This window comes from Mustela lutreola, chromosome 12 (genome assembly GCF_030435805.1).
Source record: "Mustela lutreola isolate mMusLut2 chromosome 12, mMusLut2.pri, whole genome shotgun sequence".
Classification (NCBI taxonomy): domain Eukaryota; kingdom Metazoa; phylum Chordata; class Mammalia; order Carnivora; family Mustelidae; genus Mustela; species Mustela lutreola.
In genome coordinates this window covers 76,334,930-76,358,762 of record NC_081301.1, presented here as the reverse complement: position 1 = coordinate 76,358,762, position 23,833 = coordinate 76,334,930, and the positions used below count along the sequence as shown (strand labels likewise).

Genomic DNA, 23,833 nt, shown 5'->3' with positions numbered 1-23,833 from the left:
TATATTATATGTGTGAGTGTGTGTGTGTGTGTGTGTATACACCGAGAAGGCATGGGGGTAATAATACTCCAGTAACAATGAACACACTTAGCACTCTTAGCACCCATATATTGGCTTCCAAATACTGTACTCCAGCAAACAGAACCAGGATATCTTAGAGAAATGGCTGATTCTAGGACTGGTGCTGGGAAAACACCAGATGGTCTTGACATATGGTGCTAAATAAGAAATTAAAAAAAAGTTCAAAGAATGATAGAGATATGTCAAAAGTACCCAGAAGTTAATCTTAGGGGTTTCCACTATCTAATCCTGTGACAATAGGAACATCAAAATAAATATTGATAATAACAGACTATAATCCTCTAAATAAGATAGAAAACCATGAGCCCATATGAATAGAAATGAATAAAGAATGAAAAGTTTGATGAATAAAAAGACATATACATAGCTTCAAAGAACCCACCACAAAATAGTAATCACAAAGAAAAAAGTATAAAAGCCTGGCACACAACACCTTAATCAGTGATTAAACTGAGCATTATCAGTAGTAGGATTGATATTGATAAATATTGATAAGTTGATAGGACAAAATAAGAAATCAGCCTTACTTGTGTGCTACTCCTACCAAAGGCTTAAAGTCTAAAACTAAATATATGGGAACATCAAACAAATCCAAACTGAAAGATATGCTATAAAATTAATAGTTTCTAATATTAAGAATTTATGGCCATCAAGCATCAGCTGAGGAACTCTCCCAAACTAAAAGAGACTATTTTTCATTACAAAATTTTTAATATTTTTTTACCATGTGCATTACTTCCTATTCAAAAGTTTATCCATTAAAAATTTTAAGCAAACAAATACAATTTGAAAACTAAAGAGTTTGACCCAGAAATTACATTTCTAGGTATATACTCTAGAGAATAACTTGAAAACATTCACACGGAAGCATATACAAAGGTGTTCATGGGAGCATTGTTTATAATAATGAAAAATAGGAAACAAATGTGCAGCAATACAAAAAAATAAACTGTTGAATATCCATTTAAAGAAATACTATGCAGCAGTTAAAAGGAATGAGGTAAATCTACACGCACTATTATATGTAGATTGACAAGATATCTGTTGAATTAAAAAAAAATGCTCAGGAGCAATGTCCATAATATGATACCTTTTTAAGTGAAATAAACAACTATTCATATTTTAGGTCTATGCATAGCACAGAATTTATACCAGCCTGATGACAGTGATAGTGCTTAACTCCTAGGAATGGGTGATCTGTAGGAGTCTTTATGCTTATGGATACTGTTTTAATTTTTTTTTTATTTTTTTAAATACTGTTTTAATTTTTTAATTTAGATAATTTAATCACACATTACTTACATTTTTAAAAATAATTAAAAGAAATAATTTAAAATAAAACTGACCTAAAGTAGCTTGCATTCTATTTTGGGAATATATTTAAAAATGATAAGTCTAGTGCTTCTCTTCTGTCAAGCATACTTTTCCATCCAATTCACTTGATCTTTCAAATACTATATTCTCACTTCGTGTTATCTCATGGAGCAATCAACCCAATGCCATTCTGATCATAGAGGTGGGTCCACAACCTTGTCTGGCCCATCAATACCTCTATCCCTATGACCACATTTTTGGTTCAGGAATTAGCAAATATTCATATCAGTATTAATTTTTTTTAATTTAAGATACTTTGGGTTAGATTTCTACCCACTTGTATCCAAGTATTTCTGGCAAATATAGAGAGACATACATTTAAACAAATATAGTCAACAGAATAAAACAAGTAAAAGAGAAACAATAAAAAAAAAGACAGACACTATATGAAGTGGCATATTATTTAAGATAGACTATTATATGTTAAAGATACGTATGATGAACCATAAATTTACCACAAAAAACAGAGCTAATAAGACCGAATAATAAATGATAAACAAAATATTCAATACAAATAAGGAATGAAATATATGAAAGAGTTACAAATGACACAAAGAACAAAGAACAAATGAATAGCAAAAAAAAAAAAAAAAGATTCAAACCCAACTAAATCAATAATCACATTATACATAAACAGCCTATATTAGTTTTCTATTGCTGCCATAACAAATTACCACAAACTTAGTGTCTTGAAACAATACAAATTAATTCTCTTACAGTTATGAACAACAGAAGTCTGGTACAAGTCTCATCAGGCTAAAACCGAGATCTGCAAGATGTATTCCTTCCTGGAGACTCTCTGAAACTGTTTCCTTGCTAATTCAATTTGTTTGAAGAATTAAGACTCCTACAATTGCAGAAAAAAAAAAAAAAAGACTATTTCTTTTCTATCAGCTGAGGGCTGTTATTGCTTCTAATAATTACCTGAAAGCTTTAGCTCATGGTTGCCTTCCCCCATTTCCAAAGCCGGCAATAGAGGATCAAAGACTCTCAAATTTTGAATTTCTCTTACCTCTCCTCCTGTCTTCAAATCAACCTGATTTCTGCTGGGAAAAGTTCTCAGATATTAAGGACTCACACTGGACCCACATGGCATTCCAGGATATACCCATTTTAAGACAGCTGATAAACAATCTTAATTCCATCTGAAAACTTAATTACCTTATATCATATAAGGTAACATATTCATAGGTTCCAGGGATTAGGACATGATCATCTCTTGGGGGCCACTATTCCACCTACCACCATTTTAAACATTCACTAAAAGACAGAAACTTGGGGTGCCTGGGGCTCAGTCAGTTGAGTGTCCAACTCTTAATTTCAGATAGGGTCATGGTCTCAGGACTGCAGGATCAAACCCTGCATCAGGCTCTGCACTGGGCTGGGAGCCTGCTTAAGATTCTCTCTCTCCCTCTCCCTCTGCCCCTTCCTCCACCTCTCTCCTCCTCTCTTTAAAAAAAAAAAAAATCAAAACTAACACACTTCAAATATTAAGAAACACTCTAAATTTGTTTAAAAAAAAAAAACAAAAAGATAAATGATCCCTAATCAAAACAAAGCTGGGAAGAGAAGAGTGATGCAAAACAGTAGACTAGGACTCCAGGAGGCTTTGAAAAGTTCTCCCATATACCAGAGAATCTAGAAGCCACAGACATATACACGATAGGACAATGTACTGAAAAGACCTGAGAGAACACTACTCTTTCACCAGTAGCTAATCTTTAGGCTCAGCAAAAACAAGAAGGGAGTGCTCCAGCACACAGCCAATCTGCAAAGATCTAGAGTCTTTTCTTTCCTCTTTTTTTCTTTTCTCCCCAGTCATTTAAGAAAATCTCTGACAAACCACTACCTGAGCACTAAGCTAAAAAACAGACTTCACCCACACACAACAAAGAATAGTCTGAAAACTGACATACTTAATAACAAGGTTTCAAAATAAATAAAGAAACACCACTTCAAGGAGAAATAGATAAATCCACAATTACAGTCAAAGATTTCAATAGCCTTCTCTAAGTAAGTGACTGAAAAGACAAACAAAAAATCAGTTTGGACATAGAATACTTGAACACACTGTCAATCAATTTGACATAATTAACGTTCATACAATACTCCACACAAGAGAAAAATGTACAAGATTAACCAAGACAAAACACGTTCTGTATTGAGACATAAATAAATCACACACACACACACACACACACACACACACACACATTACCAAATAAATTTAAACTCTTCAAATTGGAAAAAGTATGTACTTCTACCACAGGGAATTTTTTTAAATCAGTATCAGAAAAATCTGTGAAAAATCCACCAAATATTTGGAAATTAAATAAACACTTCTAAATAACCCATGGACCAAAGAATAAATCAAAAGGGAAATTAAAAATACTTTGAACAGAATGAAAACAAAACATAGCACACTGAAATTTCCAAGATGTACTTAAAGCAGTATTAAGAGAAAAATTCATAGCACTAGATGTCTTTATAAGAGAAGTCTCAAACCAGTGACCTTCGGTTCTATCTTAAGCAACTACAAAAAAGAAGTGCAAATTAAACCCAAAGTAGGTTAAAAAAAAAAAAAAGAAAGAAAGAAATAATAAAAGCCAGAGAAGAAATCCACGAAATAGAAAACACACAACAAAAACAGTGGAGAAAAATCAACTAAACCAAAAGCTAGTTCTCTGAAAAGATTTTTTAAAATTTAATAAAGCTCCAGCCAATATAGCTGGAGAAAGAAGTTGCAAAACTGGAAAGGGAGAAAACTAGGATGAACCCTGTGGTGTTAGATTATAACTAGAAGTATTGGTGTGAACTCACAACTTTCAACACATGTAGAGATGAGAAAAATAAATTAGTATTTAAATGTGTGAAAGTGTGTGTGTCTGCATATATATACATATTCCTTAACTCTATTTATTGAGACAGTCAACAAACAGCAACATCCTAATAATAATGAACACATCTAGCAAACTGACGTTGGCTTCTGAATACCATTTTCCATTAAAGAAATCAAGAACTGAAGGATTATGCAAGGAAAAGTATACAATCAGCTTGAAACATCTTTTGTGTCAGAAAGTAAAAAATGCTTGAGATAAATCAAAAGAATACAACAGTCAGACTGAGGTAATCAGCTAAATCTGACAATTTGGGCACCAAAATAAGTGAACAGTAGCAGATTGAATTGAATCAACTAGAAACCAATAGTCTGTATTGATATAAGTAGCACAGAAATTAATTAATTGTTTGATGTGGAATGAGACACTTTGTTTTGGAATGGGGTATTTAATGGGGTATTTAATGAGAGTTTTGACTCAGGAGAATGTGAACATCTATTACTAATATAACTAAAATTAATTACCAAAATATAGCTCATGACCTGAAGGATCTTATAATCTCTTTGGGGAACGTACTATACTGTGAGAGTTCTAGGATTTCTCTGCGCAACATATTTTTCCAGCTTCTCCACGATGTAACTGCCTAGCTACAATAGAGAAGAATGTAAAGTGGCTCTTGTGTTTCTTGCTTGGATTTTCAGGTGCTACTGAAACTGGAACTGTATGGGGAAGGGAAGGTTAGAGATAAAGGAAGACAACAGGTTCAGTCTGTAAGATCTGATAAAGGAGGTTCAGCAAGCATTTGGTTTCACTGGCTTGACACTCAGAGGACAGTCTACTGCTGAATCAGCTAACCACATGAGAACACAACTCATCTAAGGAAGCAGGAGAAAGAAAAAAGCATTTGGCCTAGGGCAGAATCCAGGGTTACTCGGACATAGGAAAAGCTTGACGCTGTTTGGAACAGGAGGGTTTATAAATAAGTACAATTATGACCAAACATGGCAAGCCAAAATAATAAAATTTCAGAAGTTAGAAACTAACAAAATGTCAACAAAAAGCAGTTGAATATTCTACCACTTATAAGAATGTTATCATAAAAACGTTATGAAAGTTTATAATGACTTAAAAATGCTTATGATAGTGTTTTTCAGTTAAAATATATATTATTTAAGCAGTATTAAAAGTAGACATAGTGGGGCACCTGGATGGCTCAGTGGGTTAACGCTTCTGCCTTCCCCTTGGGTCATGATCCCAGGGTCCTGGGACGGAGCCCCACATCCAGCTCTCTGCTTGGCGGGGAGCCTGCTTCCATTCCTCTCTCTCTCTGCCTGCTCTCTGCCTGCTTGTGATCTCTGTCAAATAAATATATTAATTTTTTTTAAAGTAGACATAATAAAATCTCAAAGAAGATGCACCAGAAAGTTAACAGTAATTTTTTTGAAGGTGGGAATCTACGAGGTTTATTTTAGCTTCACCTATCTTTCAAATTCACATTTAATACTTTCTAATAGTAGAATTAGTCACAATTGGGATTCTCTTCCACCGCTTACTATGATAAACATGGTGACACTTCCTAACACAGAACCAGGACACAAAGTGGCATGAATGCATCAATGCCCTCAATGTAAGGCCATTACCTGAGTGTTTCTAATCAAAGACACGTAGTCCTGCCTGCTGGAGAGGTGCGCGTCCTGCTATCCTGGTTCAGGCAAGGCGTGACAAATGGCTCTGCCTCTAGCCTGTCCATAATGCCTCGATGACCTATACCTGAGGTTCCCACAAACCATACCTACTGAATTCACCGCTAGGTCCCCGTGGTTGAAGCTCTTGTTGGCTTGTTTGAAAACTGGCGAACTGCGAACATCCTTCCAGTTCCGGGTTCTGCCGCGAATCAGAAATGATGACTGTTAATTGAGTGTCTGAACTCACATCTTGACGTCTCACTGTCCCGACCAGTGCAGGCACTTGCAAGGCACTAGGCTCTCCGGGGGCCGGAAGTCCACGAGGTCACCACAGGCGCCCCAAACCCTTCAGTATCATCAACCCTTAACACGACTCTAAATGTTTCACTTCATTCCACGTCTCAGGGCCACCCCTGTCAGATATTATTATCTCTGCAAATAATAGATGAGATCTGAGCCAGGCTTCTTGTACAAGGGCAGGCAGCTGGTACAAGGTGAAGTCTTAACAGGGGTCCAAATGGCCGCTCTATTCATTACTAGTATCACCTCAGCAAGTTCCATCCAGTGACCTCCGCAAAGGGCGCTCGCGTGGCCCAGGCGCGGCCCCACCCCCAAGCCTCAGCACATTCTCTGAGGCACATTCTCTGAGAGGCCTCTAGAGCCAACAGCCAGGATGGAAAAGGCCAACTGTGGGAAGGGTCCTTCTGGGCAGAAGGGTAGGTCGTTCGGACACCCAGAAGTTCTCCGTCAAAATCTGACTTTGGGGCAAATCAAAACTCGATTTTCAGAAGTGATGGAGACAGGATCCAGAAGACTGAGGTGAAATGCTTAACAGTCAGACGGTACAGCACCCCCGCCATGAAGAAGCCAAACACCACAGCCTCCTCTGCCCCGCACCTAGATGGGCTCACTCTGGACATGGTCCGTCCCCGCGTATGCGTTGCCCTGAACGTTATCCCGCGCTTGGCACGGTTTGCCCTGGATATATAGTCACCACCCCAAGTGTGGCTCGACCTCCACATTGCCCTGCGCCTACCTGGACGCCCCCGGCCCTGAGCATGGCTCACCCTGGGATAATACCGCCTCTGGGTGTGGCTTTCCCGAGACGAAGCCCGCCCCTGGATGCAGTCCCCTTCAGGATGCGAACCGTCGCAGGGTGTGGCGTATGTAGCCTGTACGTAGCCACACCCCCGGGTGCGACTTGCCCTGTGCGTGGCTCCGCCCCCAGCGCAGGCTGGTCGGAACCTCTCCTTAGAAATCCCTTCCGTTACTGGCTCTTCTGTCTGGGAGTTTCTGAACTCTGCTGGCGTGCCAGACTGTATTGAGGTAAATATGTTCTCAGTTTTTGAGAAAAGTAGACGATAAAGCCAAATATTCAAGCAGTGAAAAAAAGTGCTGTAAGTTGGGAAGCAAGGACAGATCCCCGAGGAAAACCTTTCAGTATAATAGGAAGGAAAGAAAAGAAGGATAGATGTTCACGTGTTGATATTGTTACTCTTTTGAAGTCTTTTGATGATGAAAAGTTCTGGTGACCTTTTATTCCCCTGCCGTGGTCCAGCACATCCGCTCAACGAATGAGGTGACGAGAAATTCTAGAAAAGTGAAATCATTTTGAACGCTTAGGTAAGAGAATTGACTAAAGAACAATCATATGAGGTCGGCCAGGACAGGGAGCTTTGTTTCCTTCACTGGTGTGCCCCTAATGCTTCGAAGAATGCCTAGTGCACATTAAACACTGAAGGAACTAATGGGTTGTTTTCACGGATTGTTGAAGCTAATACTATACAACATTTATGGTGGCATCAACACAATTACTTGTGTTGATTTTATCCTACATGAATCACCCCTTTATTAGAATACAGGTCTAAAAAAGACACAACTGCCTTTTGCCTGGCATGACAGATGAAAGGCGAATGAAAAGCTGTCAAAAGTAGAGCTCTTAGATGGAGAGGAGCAGGGAGCTGGGGGAATTGGAGGGGGAGACAAACCATGAGACACTGTGGACTCTGAGGAACTAACAGAGGGTTTTGGAGGGGAAGGCGGTGGGAGGTTGGGTGAGGCTGGTGGTGGGTATTATGGAGGGCACGTATTGCATGGAGCACTGGGTGTGGTGCATAAACAAAGAATTTTGTAACACTGAAAATTTTTTAAAATGAATAAAAATTTAAAGAAAAAATAGAGCTCTTTAGGTTTGGAATTAAGTGACGAACAATGAAGTTTTCCTTGGAGAGTGAGGAAATGAGACAAACCAGTCTAGATGGATAGGGAGATGTGTACAGTGCCTTGTAGTTCCTAATTGAAGAATTGGTGTACTGAGGGCATACGCTGAAAGGATGAACTTGGTGGAATGTCAGACTGTCTTTTCAGATGGCAGAAGTGTTCCTGGTGATAAGTTCTAGGACATGGCCATAACTAAACTGGAATGGAAATAAAGGGTTCAAGGATGAGAAGGGGTGAACAGTGAGAGACCAGATTATTGGACGGTCTATCCACATGGGTGTTGGGGACTCTGACTGATTCCTCCTCCTTCAGGTTCTTCTCCTTGACCCCAGCCCATCCCACCTTCCGGAATCAGCATTTCCTGCAACCCCAAGCTTTAGTCATGGCATAACTCTGGACAAGAAAGCATAAATGGGGCAGAGAAAGAGGTCTGGAGTAGACATCTGTTTTATTTTTGATACCTAGCATTCACTCACCTTCTGGAAACAGTCCCTTTATTGATCTCTAGGGAACTAACCCCATTCTCAGTCTTAGTCTATGGGCAGGTAGAGTTGTCTTTCCCTAACACTCCTCTTTTGAGAATGCATCTATAAATCAGTATTGGCCAAAAGATGATATTATGCTTTTGACAACAGTGATTGGTCAGGGATAGGCATGTGACAAAACTGGAGCCAGTAAGGCACAGTGGGATTTTCTGCAGGGACTACTGAGAGACACAACCACTTGTAGCTACACTTAAAGTTTGGAAGATACACTTAAAGCTACAAAATATGGACAGAAAGTCAGTCCAGAATGCCAAGAAATAGATAGAAAGTGAATCTTGAAGGCATCAATTGAGCCCCAGCATGAAACCTTGTACTTTAGGCCAGCTTTATTCCCAGACTTTTTCAAGTACCTAAGTCAATAGATTCTCCTTTTTAAGTCAGGTAAGCTATATTTCCTGTCTTTTACATCTAAATAATTCCTCAAAGTATAAGGGGGCTCTCCATCACTGTCTCCCTCTTTCATGCTAGCCCTCTAAATATATATTATGTTCTCTGTCCTTCAGGTTGCCCTTCTATGAGAGGGGATTAAGAAATCTGCATTGAGATTGCAGCCCAAGAAAGCAGAGCAGTGAGAGACCTTAATTTTGACTGGTGGCAGGAATTCAGCTAGATAGCTATAAAATCATTCTGAACACCTGTGAAATCGAGGGGAGTTCAAAGAAAAGAATACCTGCAACTCATCAGATAGAAAAGTGACCGTGTTCTGCCAGGTAGGAGATGGAAAGGAGGGAATCCGAGGCGATATATGGGAAGATAAGCCATGGGGGGAAGGGAGGGAGCCTCCATCAGCTGGCTACAGGCTAGTGATAGAGTAGCAGAGCACAGAATCAGAACTTTTAGAAGGCAGCTCCTGTGAGGGATGCCCTTGCCTGAGGGACTCCTAGGTGCCAAAGCAGGCAGAATCCTCGCTGGGGCAGTGGGTCTCAGGATTCCCGGGATCACAGAAAGAACAGGGGTGCCTGAGTGTGGCAGACTTCCCAGGCATCGGAGCCTTCAAGGCATAGGTATGTGGAAAATATCCCAAAATGGGAGTATGTGCTCTAAGATCCCTAGTACTGCCATTTCCAACAGTTGAGTGACACATTCTCTCTGATGTTCAAACTATGAGAATTAAATTTGAAATGATAGCACTATATTAAATATATTAACAAGAACAGAAATTAAACCTTGCGACCTATAGGTTCCTTCCTGTATAACGTTAGCTAGGTCTACAGAAGCTGAAGGTTACTTCTACACACCTGTGGTCTGGAGCTAGGTCAAAATAGAGAGACTGCGGTAGAGCTGGATGAGTCATATTACACCAGCTTCCCTGCCTGCCCCTGCCCCCAGTTTGAATAAGTCAGGTGGTTCTCAGGGTTTATTTTACTTAACCATTCAGGATAATCCCAAACTACCTTTACCTCTCTATGTCATCTTTCCTTCCTTCTTTGGATGCTCCAGTCTCTTTGATGGTTACTTCCCAGGTGCCACTTCATTTAGCCATTAAGCAATTTTGACCTTGATGACTTGGACATGAATGAGGACAAAGATCCAACTTGGCATGTTTGGAGACTTTTGCACCAGCAAACTGAGGAAAGTGTCCAAAAAGAAACCCTTGCATTAGGAAGACTTCTGAGAAGACTCCAATCATCCCTACTTCTGATGTTCACACACTTGTGTAATTACACCTCCCCTTAAGCATAGGCTGGACTTAGTGATTTGCCTCTGAGTGATAGAATAAAGGAAAGGTTATAGGATATCATTTCCATTACTGGTTTCCAAAACATTGTAACTTCTATCTTGTTTGCAAACTCTCTCCTTGCTTTGATGAAGTAAGCTGCCATGCTGGAGAAGCCCACTTGATAAGGAACCAGCCAGCCCCAGACAAGAGCCCACAAGGTACTAAAGATCTCATTCCAATAGACTTTGAGGAACTGTATCATGCCAGCAACTATGTGAATGAGTACAGGAGTTGGTCCTTCCCCAGTCAAGCCTCCAGATGAGAATGTAGTAGCCTCAGCTGACACCTTAATTGCAGCCTTGAAGCAGAGAATCCAGGATCCAGGTAGGCCTCACCCAAATTTCTGACCCACAATAGCCATAAGATAATAAGTATGTATTTTTTTTACCCACTAAATTTTGGAATATCCATTACACAACAATAGATAATTAATGTACACCTCAATTACTGTAACCTTGGGGTAAAATGTTGCATGTCTGGGAAGGTGCATCATATAGGAGGACAATGTCCCTGGCAACATCCCTGAGGGCACTGTCTTCATGCTCAAAGACTATCCCGTATATTCATCTGTTGAAATTGTATCATTGGGCCTGAGTAACCTCCAGGAGGTGAGGCCTAGCTGACATAGTATCCTACCTGACAAATAGTTTGGGAGAAGGTGAAAGAGAGTTTAAATCAAGTTCTAGTCTTTAAGGGTTTTTCTCATTATTTGTAAAGGCCTGAAGGTTTCAGAGTAAGCACATTATATTTCTTATTTAAAAAAAAAAAAAAGTACAGGTTTTAAATACAGGATATCAAAGCAGGATCAAATAAGGGACTCCAGGATAAAACTGAGAAGTCCACTGTCTGGCTTTCTACAAGGGACTGGTGTACTTGTAGAAGCCAAAAGCATTAACTACTAAGAGTTGAACGCACTGCTTCCTTTCCCTGATTGCAAGCCCAGCCAGTGCAGTACTCAGAGAACACCACTCTCTATTAAAAAAAAAACATTTATTGAGGAGGATTAATATTCTTGGTTGTGCTGAAGGTTGTTCTCATCAGAGGATATATTGTCATGAACATTGTGAAGTTTTCTCAACAAGGACTGAATGATTTCTTTAGAGAAATTTTTCTCCCAAGAAGTGCTGGAGAAGCATTTTCTGCCTGAGTAGAAGAGTCAAATTGCTAAACACAGTATTTTTTGTCAGGGTCACCCCTGGTGGCCCAAAGGACCTGGCAAACTTGATGCATAAAGGTGGGGATTGGATGAGGCACAGATTTCCAGAAGGCAGAGAAGAAGGACATTGACTCTGGCCTAATAGCTGATTCTCAAAAGCCTCAGGTTTCTGGGGCTGTCTGACCCTCTTTCTGTTCTGCCTAATTTTTGTAGGACAGTTCTGGTCAGCACAGACAGATTCTTGGCTGCAGGACTTGATACTTGCCCATTTCTCTTGTTGTGGGTCAGAAAGAGCCCAATAGTTGGAGGGAGGTCTCTTGTCATGCCCTACCTGGGCCTGTAGTTCCTCCTGCTGCTGGCTTAACTCTGGGGCCTCAGATACGTATATGTTCCAGCTTCTCTTCTAGGACCTTCCCAAGTGAGCTTGTGATCTTCAGGAGGCCGATCACTCCCAAAAGTAGCCACATTTTCAAATGGTTCTTGGTGCTGCAGTAAGGTGGACATGAGCTTGGCTTATTGCTGGGGACTTTCCTGATGCCCTATGATTTTTTTTTCTTGGAATTGATCCACTGAGAAAATTGTCTCATCTTTTTTCTGAAGTAACTTTCAATAGGAAACTGTTCATTCTGTGACAGAGTTGGAGAAGCACTCTCTCATTTTCCGTCCTCAGCATGGAGACTCTCCTCTTTGCCTACAGATGTCCCTACTCCTGAGTCCTCACTTTTGCATTTTCTTGCTTTGGGATCCTAAGGTCTCACTTTCTTTGCACTTCTTCTTTGTGAGAAATTTGTAGGTTGGCCCTTACAGAAGGCCAGTTTTGAGTCCCAGGATTCCTGCTGCTCCTCTGTGCTAACATTCAGTTGGATGTGCAGCACCTGGGATGCTTCCATGTCCCCGCTGCACACACTCTGGGACCAAGTCAGTGAAGCCTTGGAATTCAAGCTATCTGAGGGAAGGCGCATGTCAGTGGGAAATCCTTGAGCATGGTTATGCTCCTCACTCTCCAGTTTAAACTTTAACTCACTCAGGATCTGTCTTTTCAGGTCTGATAGTTTAGAATCTTAGGGAACCAGTATTTTGGGTGAGGGGTGCTCCATGGTCATGGCAGTTTCTACTTCATTCATGTTGACATTTATCATTTTGGAGCTTTCCAACTCACTGGTCATCAAGATTTCCCAAGATTGGGATTGAAGGGTATAGAGCCCCTTGGTGTCGAATATATCCCTGGACAGGATGGGCATGGCAAAATGTTGTAAATTCTTCTCCTCCATATCTTTGCCCTGTTCCATTTCTACTCTGTTACTGGAACTCACATTCTCATGGGTTGGCTCAAGTCCAGCACCAGCTTGACTTGCAGGTACCTCTGGGCCACATGTGTTGTCTGGTACAGTCTCACTGGGTCGCACTTGAGCTCTGATGCTGTGTGTAAAGGGCTGAAAAGTCTGGCTGCCCGAATCAGCTACCTGGATACCCTCTGCAGTCTTATGGTCAGTGTCAGAGTGTGAAGCCTTCAGGTCCCCCGTCCATCATTGCCCACAGATGACATAGTGAGGAGAGGATGATCCGCAGTGGGGACTGACTTGTTGTTCTCACCCTGTTTCTGAAAATAGGTTTAGAGCTTCCCTCAAGGTATTTAAAAATCTCAGCTTTGGAATCCACCCCAGAAATATGCATGGCTGAGGAGGGAAAGTCAAATTGGGGAAGAGGCCATGTTTTGGATTCTCTCAACTTATAGAATTTTATGGATTCAAGAACCCTGAGGGGTAGACCCCACCTCTCACTCTTGCGAAATCTAATAATATGGGCCTCTAGCACCTGTCGAGTACTGGGACCAAGAAAAGAATGCTCTAGAGTGGTGCTCTGGCAGTAAACCCTACCCACCATTGTCTTTAGCATCTGTGTTTTCTGGAGCAGTATGGGAACTCCCAGAGAAAGGCAATGTATTGTCATCAGCAAGCCATGAATAACACACACCTATAGGAATCCTACCCGCAGTGATCTGCCAAAAATTCTTGCTCATATGTAAACTAAGAATACTTTTCATTTGATTCTGGTCTGTGTCCTTCCTTGAGACATTCAATATTTCATTCCCCGAGTGATTCCTTGAATGACACACACAGTTCCTTGTTGTCTCCAAGGCAGCCCTCAGACCCTTCACTAGGTGGCATTCTAAGATCCTCTGTGGGCTGTTTTCTAGACTCTTCTCTAGGATATACCCAAGATTCCTCCTCATATCTTTTCTTAGCTAGAACACTGTTTGGACCCTCTCGTGGAAACTTCCGGGGAGACTCAATTCAGTCTTTGCTAGATCCTGGTTACTATGGCCCTGAAACTCAGAGAATTATAAGTGAACATGCCTGCCTTTTTGCTAGGAGAGTTCTGATAATGTATGCTGAGGCTCCATCACTGCTAGGGAGTCTAGATTTCTGCAGTCATGGAGGCACCAGCGTGGGATTACCTTCCTTGGGCTATGTAACTCCAGTGTCTCCTGGGGTTCACAGAAGATATGAAAATGGCCAGGAAGGATGGAGATGGGTACATAGGCATGGGAAGTCCGGCTAACCAGTGGAAGGTTGGGAGCTCGAGGACAAATGGTTTCTTCAGATTTCTGAAACGCAGGAACTAAAGCCCACAACCTTTCCTATTGCTTCTGCAACACATGCCATCCCAGGTGTTGATTTTCAGTCAAGATAGGAGAGTCTGATTCATTCTTGGATCTATGGAAAGACACTCCACGGTCTCTAATTAGGGATGAAGAAGGTGGTGTGATCGGGAGGTAGGACTGAAAATGGGCATGGGTGTTCACCTTAGTGAAAGGTAGAGGTTGGGATGGGGACAGGGTTTGACGCAAGGATTGGGGGTGTACAATGGGGAGAGGAAATGGTTGGGAATGAGGAAGTGGTGGAGATGCTTGTATTTTGATAGCAGAGGTATTATGAATTCCTTTGAATAAGACAAAGTGAGACTCTAGTGGGGAAATACTACTAGAAATCAGGAGAGTGACTACTAAGGACTCACTGTGCAAAGAAGGAAGACGCCAGAAGAGCTGGCTATAAATCTGATGCAAGTTTTCTGCCAAAGCCTTGACATAGAGGAGCTGTTGATAAATAGAGAGCTGCTCTGGTTTTGCTTCAGTGTTCCAGCCACTTTTTGGAGGCTATGGTGACCTGTACATCAAGCAGATGCAAAACATTCCCTAAAGATGTCCATTGGTACTCTGACCACAATTGTTTGGAAAATGGCCCCTCTTCTTTTACTTTCTTCTCTAAAATCTGGAAAGCCATCCTCTTCTCCATTTGTCTCTCCAATAGGGCCTGGAAGTTAAGACCAGGGAAAGAAATTCCACTGGCCTCCTTCTGTTTAGTAGCAGTCTCTCTCCTGAAACAGGTTTCTGGTTGGTGGAGGTAGACTTGCTCTTGGTGAACATCGGATTGTGATAATGCAGGGAGGAACATGTTCTTGCCATAGGCCTGCCAAAAAGTGAATTTGGAACTCGATGGGTTTGAACACTCACTACCTCTGATTGTTGGGACACAAGGAGATATCCCACGAGGACCATCTGGAGATGAATTCTCAGGAATATGTTTAAATGAGATGGAAATTGATTTAGATTGAGTCACAGTTAAAGGGCAGTCTGGCAGAGGTGAAACAGATGCCTGATAACAAGCAAATGAATCAGTGGGTTTCCTTATATGAGACAGATGTGGTGAGAGGTTGTTATCTTGTGAAATGGTGGGGTCAAGAGTGGAGATGGTATTCAGAGGTAAAGTGGCCTCTTGTTGTCTGAACATCATATGGTAGGAAAGGAGGAAAGGCAGGGGGTAGAGGTATGGAATGGTTCCCTAGGAATTAAGAATCCTAGGCGTTTGGCTCTAGTGGCAGGGAGTACCTAAGGGTGAGGGTAAGAAAAAGTCAGCTAAGGGGGTCACTGGGTTAGGTGAGAAGATAGAGGGTATTGGGGGGAAGGCTCAGGCAATGAGGCTGGTATTAGGTCTCCTGGAGCAACTGCAGAGAAGTCAGGAGACAAAGTGAATGATGAGTGAGTCACAGAAGTTATAGAAACCAAGGGGATCACAGAGGGAGTAGCATATTCCAGGGCCTCTGGAACAGCAACTGATTCACCTTAGCAGTTGTGCTGTTAGACTCCTCACAGAAGGGGTCTGGACATAATAGTTGATGAAAGTGGATGGTATCATGACACCAGCCTAGGGGGCTATGGGAGATAGGACATACAAAGTTGCAGCCAGGACCAGAACAAACATAGGTGACCATGGCTGGTCTGGCAAAGGTAGCCCCCCACCCACCAACATCCCCAAGACTTCAAATTCTAACTCTTAGAATTTTTCATCCTATGTCAATTTGAGGCTTCCCTAAGGCTCTAGAAATACATAGACTCTGCTTAAAAGAGCGGTACAGGAAAGAAGGTAATGTTTACTCACCTTTACAGAAGAGGAAGCACCTTTCTTGCCTCCCCAACTTCTCTCTGGCAAGTTCTCCACCCTGGGAAACCAGGAAAATAATGAAGATAGAAGAGAGAGATCTAATAGAAGGCTGAATAGAGTGTCCTTTAAAGATATCCTTGGTAGACTGGACTTGGAGAGTACCATGTATTAGGATATAAGGTCACATGATTAATGATCATAAGACTTACATTATTTTATCATTCACAATTGGCTTTTGTGTGTATTATCTATTCTATGTTATACTGAAGCCCGCCCTATGTGGGACATCGGTCAATGATTACCTCAAAGAAGAATTCAAGTATCCATGACATCACAGGTCTTTCACAAAGTCTCAGAAGTTCTGACTCTTAATGTCTCACAAGGCTACATATTGGACAGCACCCATTGCCCAGATCCATCACTACTTCTTGCTCAGTAATGGTCAGAGCATGGAAACTGAGAAGGGTTTTGCATTCAGACTGTGTTTCCATGATCCTCTCCTCTGAGGCCTCTGTTTTCTGAAAGGGAATGTATCTAGGAGCTGGCATCCTCAGAGATCATGGATTGAGCCCTCATGGAAAGGACAGGAAGGGTCAGCCTTGAAGAGCTCAGGTGGAATAGGCAGAATCTTACCTTTCAGAGTCCCACCTTTCCTCCTCTTGGCTCTGCCCTGACACTAGAACGAAAAGAAAAGAATGAGTAGTGGGGACTCATCATTCACTCTTCTCTCAGAAATGGAAACATTCTTTATCCAAGAACACAAGGACTGTATTTTAATTTATAGAACTTTGTGTTCCTTGCTTTTCTCAATTTTTAAGGTTTTATTTTGAAAAACAAAGGAGGATTTTGTCTGGGGTGTCCACACTTGATATTCTCACTCAGAAGTTCTTTGTTCAATGAGGACATACAAACTGAAGCCTGACAGTCACATCTGTGCTCCCTGAGGTAGACCCTGTATTGTAGGCTTATACCTCAGACCCAAGTCTCTTCTCAGAGGCTCAGCACTGTTCTGATCATCCCAACGTGAAGGCAGGCTTGCTTGTCATGGGAATGTGACTTATGATCAAGACCCGGGAAAATTTGTTTTCTTACACAGACCTCATACTCTCCAAATAACCCAATCCAGAACTGCAGAATCATTGTGTTTGGGATTTTACCCAAGAGCCACAACCATACCCTAATAGACCATGTGTTTCAAGTGGAATCCTTAGTGCGTGCTTAATCCTTCACCCTGTCAGATCTCCTTTCCTAGAGGAGTTTATTTCTGTTCTTTCCTTAGACTTCTCATTTTAGGTGTTTCTCTGACCCTACCAAACTCATTTAGAAATGCAGGAAGAGGAACAGGAAAATAAAGAGTCATTCTCTGAAGGGCAACTTCTGGTTCCAAATCTAACATTTTAAAAAGCCTGGGAGTCATCACTTCAGTCTGTGAAAGAAGCAAAATGCTGAACAGACTAAAAATCAATGACATTTCTTGGAACCATAGTGGCAAACCATTACCTCAAATCTTCTGAGAGTGTCAGTGCAGAAAATCATACCTAAGATTCACTTACCTGAAACAGAAGCACTGGAGGCTCAACACTGCTCTCCTGGTATGAACACTTAAACAGACACTTGGACAAATTCCTGAAGGATGCATATGGGCTAGCATGAGAGTGAGAAACTCCTGGGGTCACAATCTACTGGAGGACCCCCATTTATTTATAGGTGATATTACCAGGAACCCAAACTAGTTCTCACAGTAGAGCTACAAAAAAAAAAAAAAAAAAAAAAAAAAAAAGCTCAAGTTTCTGGCAGAGGAATGTAGGGTTGGAGAGAAAGAGAAAGGTAACCCATTTTGAAAACATCGTGAAATATTCCCAGAGGGTTTTCCGTAACACAAACCTACTCACTGGGAAAATCCTACCAGAGCGTTATGCCCCATGGAAGAAGGTAAATTACCCAACGATAGCAGCCCCCTCTAGGCTTCCTTTCTTATTGATAAAGTGGAACAAAAAAAAAAAAAAAAAAAACCTTTAAACACTAGTGAACATCATAATCCAGGGACATAAGCCCATTAAAAGATGAATGATTAATCATATCCCCTCCCTTGACACCTTGCTACAGTATTAATGGCTCTGGTATAGGAACAGGATCATAGCTAAACAGAGCTGCAAGGTATAGTTTCTATTTAGGGAAATTTAGGGAAACCTAAAGACACTAGGACAGACAAAAACAAGGACACTAAAGGAAATTGCAGCCCCTGATATGCATAGTTACAGTAAATATTAAACATACCCCAACACCTAACCGGACTAGCATAAGACTTCACATTAAAGGTCTCTTTATTTCAGTTCTGATTACCCAATACATCATGTTTGGCTTTCAAAGAAACCTTACAAGGCATGCTAAAGGCAAGAAAAAGCAAACTTGTCAGACAAACCAAGCATCAGGCGCACATTCAGATATGACAAATTTCAGAGTTCTCATACATGGAATCTAAAATAACCATGATTATTATGTTAAGGTCTCTAGTGGAAAAGGTAGAAAACATACAAAAACAGAGGAAGCCAAGAGAAGGAATTCTATGAAAGAATCAAAAGGAAATGTTAGAAAACAAAAGCAGTATGGCAAATGAAAAATGACTTTGATTGACTCATCGGTAGGTCCATACAAGCAAGGAAAGAATATGTGAGTTTGCATATATGTCAGTAGAAACATTCCAAACTGAAATACAAAGAGAAAAAGAATTTTCTTAGTGCTAAAATCTAGAATATCCAAGAACTGTGTTTCAAAATGTACAACAGATATATAATTAGAATACCAGAAGAAGAAAGAACAGAAAAAAAATGCTTGAAGTAATAATGGCCAAGAAGTTTCCAAAATTAATAAAAGGTTAGCGATACATTGTGGAAGTTCAGAGTACATCAAGTAGGGAAATATTTTAAAAGTCTATACCTGGACATATCATATTCAAGTGATAGGAAAACAAAAGGTAAAATTTCGAAGGAATCCAGAGGGAAATAGAAACCCTACCTTAGAGGAAAAAAATAAGAATTATGACCTATTATCATAAGCCATGAAAGTAAGAGATTAGAATGTTTACTGTTGAAAGAAAAAACCACCAATCCAAAATTTCATATCTAGTGATATTATCCTGCAAAAGTAAAACAGAAATAATAACTTAGACAAATAAAAACAGGGAATTCATCAGCAACAGTCCTGCCCTACGTAAATGTTAAAAGTAGTTCTTTGGTGAGAAGGAAAATAACTCAGATATACATAAAGTAAAGGAAGAGAAGGAATGAATGAGGGTCAAATAAAACATTCATTCATTTTATTCTCAGTTGACCTAATAATAACAATAATGATAATGTGTTCAGTGAGTATAGTACATGGATAAGTGAAATGAATGACATCAGTGGTACAAGGGACAGGAGGAATTGGACACTCCTGCACTATCTATGAAGTGATATAACATTACATGAAAGGGAATTTAGAGTACTTGTAAATATATATTATGAACTCTAGAACAAACACTAAAATATTTTTAAACAGAATAATTGATAGACTAACAAAGTAAGAAAATAGAATTATATATAATGCTTTTTTTAAAACCAGAAAAGAAAACAGAAAAAGAGGGGAAGGATAGGCATAATGAATAACAAATAGAACGGACAAGGTAGAGATATTAATCTAACTATATTTAAAAATCACTAAATGGAAGTGGTCTAAATTCACCAATTAAAAGAGACTGTCACAACACATAAAAAAACAAGACCCAATTGAATACCTATGAAATACTCACTTTAAATATAAAGATACAGATAGATTAAAAAAAGAGAGACAGAGAAAAATGTACCATGCTAACACTAATGAAAAGAAAATAGAAGTAACTCTATTATTTTGGACAAAGCAAACTTCACAACAGGAAAATTATCATAGGTAAAGAAGAGCATTACATAACAACAAAGGGGTCAATTCTCCAAGAAGACAGAACACTCCTTAACAGGTACACATGTAAAACATAGGGTCAAAATCTGTGAGGCAAAAACCACTATAATTGCAAGAAAAAATGGATGAATCCACTGTTATTCTTGGAAATTTCAACAGCCCTTATCAGAAATGGGCAGATTCAGAAGGCAGAAAACCAGTAAAGATATAGTTGCCCCAAACAACATCCTCAATCAACTTGCTCTAATTGACATTTATAGAATACCTCATCCAACCACAGAATACACATACTTCTAAAGCTCACATGGAACGTTCACTAAGATGGACCATATTCAAGGACACGAAACACACCTTAACAAATATAAAATAGAAATCACACACAGTATGTTTTCAGACCATCAGGTGTGTGCAATGCTAACTTTAAAACAGTTGTCTCAAGTTCTGTCCAATGCAAGAAACCTGGGATCCTCTCTACACATTTGGAACATGCTAACATTTCAAAAAGGTTTTACAAAACTGGCAAAGGGCACCCCCACTCAAAAAAAATGATTTTAGAAATTATATGCAATATAAAACAAACAACAAAGAACAATAATTCAACATCTTTACTAACATGGAATCCCTAATCTCTTTTTTTCTCTAGTGCCATCAGGTTGCGTGTCTTCTAGGTTTTGCACTGTGAACGATTTGCCAGCACTTTGTTTGCTCTGCGAGTCAGTTTCCATTCCTCCACCAGATTTCCATTTTCCAAAAATGTGTTGACAGCTTTTGTTCTTTATGCTCCCCTTCTTGTCATCCTTAAGCACTTATTTTTAAATCCTTTACTTGTTTTAACAGCTTTATTGAAATACAGCTCACATACCATACAATTCACCTATTTAACATGTATAATTCCTTGATTTTCAGTATATACATCACTACAATTTTAAATGTTGTCATGACTTAAAAGAAACAAATCTGCAACCTTTTGCTATTATTCTCCTCCCCCCTCCTCCCTCCACCTCTAAGATGTACTACTTGCTGGTTCTAGATTTTCTTATTCTGGACATTTCATGTGAATGGAGTCATATGTGGCCATTAGGGACTGGCTTCTTTCATTTAATGTGTTTTCAAGGTTCATCCCTGTTGTGGCATGGATTGGTCTTTTTTATTCCAAAAAATACTATATCATAGGAATATGTGTATTTAATTCAGCCATTTATCAGTTGATGGTTGTTTGAATTGTTCTCATCTTTTGATCTTTTAATAAGATAGCTATAAACATTTATTTACACATTTTCGTGTAGACTTATGTTTTCATTTCTGGGGAGTATATACCAAGAAGTGGAACTGCTGGATCTTATGTTAACCCTATGTTTAACTTTTATTTTTTTAAAGATTTTATTTATTTGACAGACAGAGATCACAAGTAGGCAGAGAGGCAGGCAGAGAGAGGGAGAGGAGGAAGCAGGCTCCCTGCAGAGCAGAGAGCCGGATCAGGACTTGAACCCAGGACCCTGAGATCATGACCTGAGGCAAAGGCAGCGGCTTAACCCACTGAGCCACCCAGGCGCCCTATGTTTAACTTTTTGATCAACTGCCACACTGTTTTCCAAAATACCTGTACCATTTTTCATTCCCACCAACATTTGTATTCTTTTTTATTTTAGCCATCATTGTAGGTGTGAAGTTTTAGTAAATATTGATTTTGATTTGCATTTTCCTGATGGTTAATGATATTGAGCAGTTTTCATCTAATTTTTTATTTTTAATGGCATTTTGGGAAAGAGGGGAGTATTTTATCTACCCCCATTATAGGGGAAACACAGTAGTTTATTTGAAAAGTAACATGACAAATTTTTCTTCTAAATATTTGAAAACACACAATGTCAAGCCTTCAAAAACATAGACGGTGTTCTTCTATGCTTTTGGAATATTACAGTTACCGAGTGATTAAGGGACAGTGATATTCTGCCCTGAATTAAGATTACTTCTTCTGTGTGGTTGAGGAATTCACTCCAATTGCTCGTCAGGGTTGACTTTAAGGCAGAGCAAAATTAATTGCCAAAGCCTCAAAGCCCAGTGCCTTTTCATCACAAATGCTGCATACATCTGTTTTGAATAAGTGTGTAGCACAGGTGATAAATACCAAAGAAACGTGAGAGCTTCGACGTGGACACATAGCATATGTCTCAGAGATGGATGGCAAGGTGTTTTAAAGGGGATTTTGCACTTTAATCACAGTGTATCACACCCACCCAATGATAACAGAACAAGTTTGGTAATGGATATGTGGGAAGTTATATTGTTCTATGTGCTCTTGGACATGTTTAAACATTTCTGTAGTAAAAATCATTTTCAAAGAGATGTTGGGTGCCTCATAAGGACAGGGAGGAGTCAGAAGGAGACCTGACAAGGGTAGATTAGTCCATCAAGACAAGAACTTAGCTCTATCTCCATAAAGACATTTCAGAAAATATATTTCCTTTGAGACTGGGAAGGAAACCTCTTTCCATATAACAGGAAGGAAGAGGAAAAGAAGAATGGGGATATTTTTTTGGAAGGATTTCATTTTGTTTTGTTTTGTGAGAAGCTCTATCACTGCTTTCTTGTTCCTCTGTGAGCTGTGTTGGATGTGCTGGATGTGCTGGATGCGAAGATGGCCTAAGTTTGAAGAAAGTAAAGGAAATTTGAAATAGATCTAAGGGCCACCTGGGTGTCTCGGTCAGTTTAGAATCTGCCTTCGGATCAGGTGATGGCCATGGTGTCCTGGGATTGAGTCCTGCTCCTTGCTTGGCAGAAAACTGCTTCTCCCTCTACTTCTGCCAGTACCCCTGATTGTGCTTCTGCTCTCTCTCTCAAATGAAATTAAAAATAAGGTAAAATAAATTAGGTCTGAGAAACTGGGGAAAGAATGTACTAAGGAAATACTGACCTAACTCCATTTATTTTGCTCACATTAGTAGGTCTTAGATAAGTATTTGTGGAATGAATAATGATTTCCGGGTAGTGCTGGGGCTGAATTTCATGTGGCACCAGTAGACTCAGTTTTGACATGGGAGATTTAATCCAACAGTAATCAGTTACATATAGAAAGGCATGTCTTAAAAAAAAAAAAAGGCAGAGAGACAAGATTTTGCCAGACAGTATGGAGGGCAGGAGTTTAGATGGGGTCCACTTGTACTGGATCCTGTTTTCTTTTGTTTTTAATTGAAGAATGGCTGATGCAGTATCACATTAGTGTCAGGTATGCAACTCTATGCTGTGCTGTGCTCACCACAACTGCAGCTACCACATGTCACCAGATAACACTATTACAGTACCATCGACTCTATTTCCTATGCTGGACTGGTGGCGATCAGTGAGGAAAGGAATAACAAGGCCTTGCTGGATAGGCAAGAGGAGGAAGGTGAATGATGTGAGTAGAAAAATTAAGAGACATATAAGCTGGAAGGACAGGGCCATGAGGCAAGAGAACAGAATGTCAGACTATAGTATTCTGATGCCAGAAGTATTCCCAGTAATAAGCTCTACAGGGTGGTGGGAAGAACACTGGATTGACCATAATGGACTATAAAATGAGATTATGTAGGAACCACAAGGATGGGTTATTGGCTGGTCTGTCCGCATAGATATTAGATCAGCGTGTACCCCCTCACCACCTCTTCAGGTTCCCTGCCTGGGGCCCCATCCCACCTATTGTCCCCCTCGGGGCCTCCACCACATCAAATCTGCATTCTGTGACCCCAACATTCAGATAGTATAGGGTCAATGATAACCTGGATGGGAAGCTATAAGTGTGGTAGTAAGAGAGGTCATGGACATCTGGTTTTTTGTTTTAGCACTGAGCATCCTGAGACT

At 40.2% G+C, this 23,833-nt stretch overlaps 1 long non-coding RNA gene across 1 annotated transcript in view; it reads left to right on the top strand.

Moving 5' to 3' along the window:
* Nucleotides 1-7,451: 7,451 nt before the first annotated feature.
* The window catches only part of LOC131813102 (uncharacterized), a 56,337-nt gene continuing 39,955 nt past the window's right edge, over nt 7,452-23,833 (top strand). Inside the window, exons 1-3 of the long non-coding RNA XR_009346600.1 lie at nt 7,452-7,600; nt 9,246-9,452; nt 10,555-10,786. This is a non-coding gene — a long non-coding RNA (uncharacterized LOC131813102). The remainder of the gene's footprint in view (nt 7,601-9,245; nt 9,453-10,554; nt 10,787-23,833) is intronic.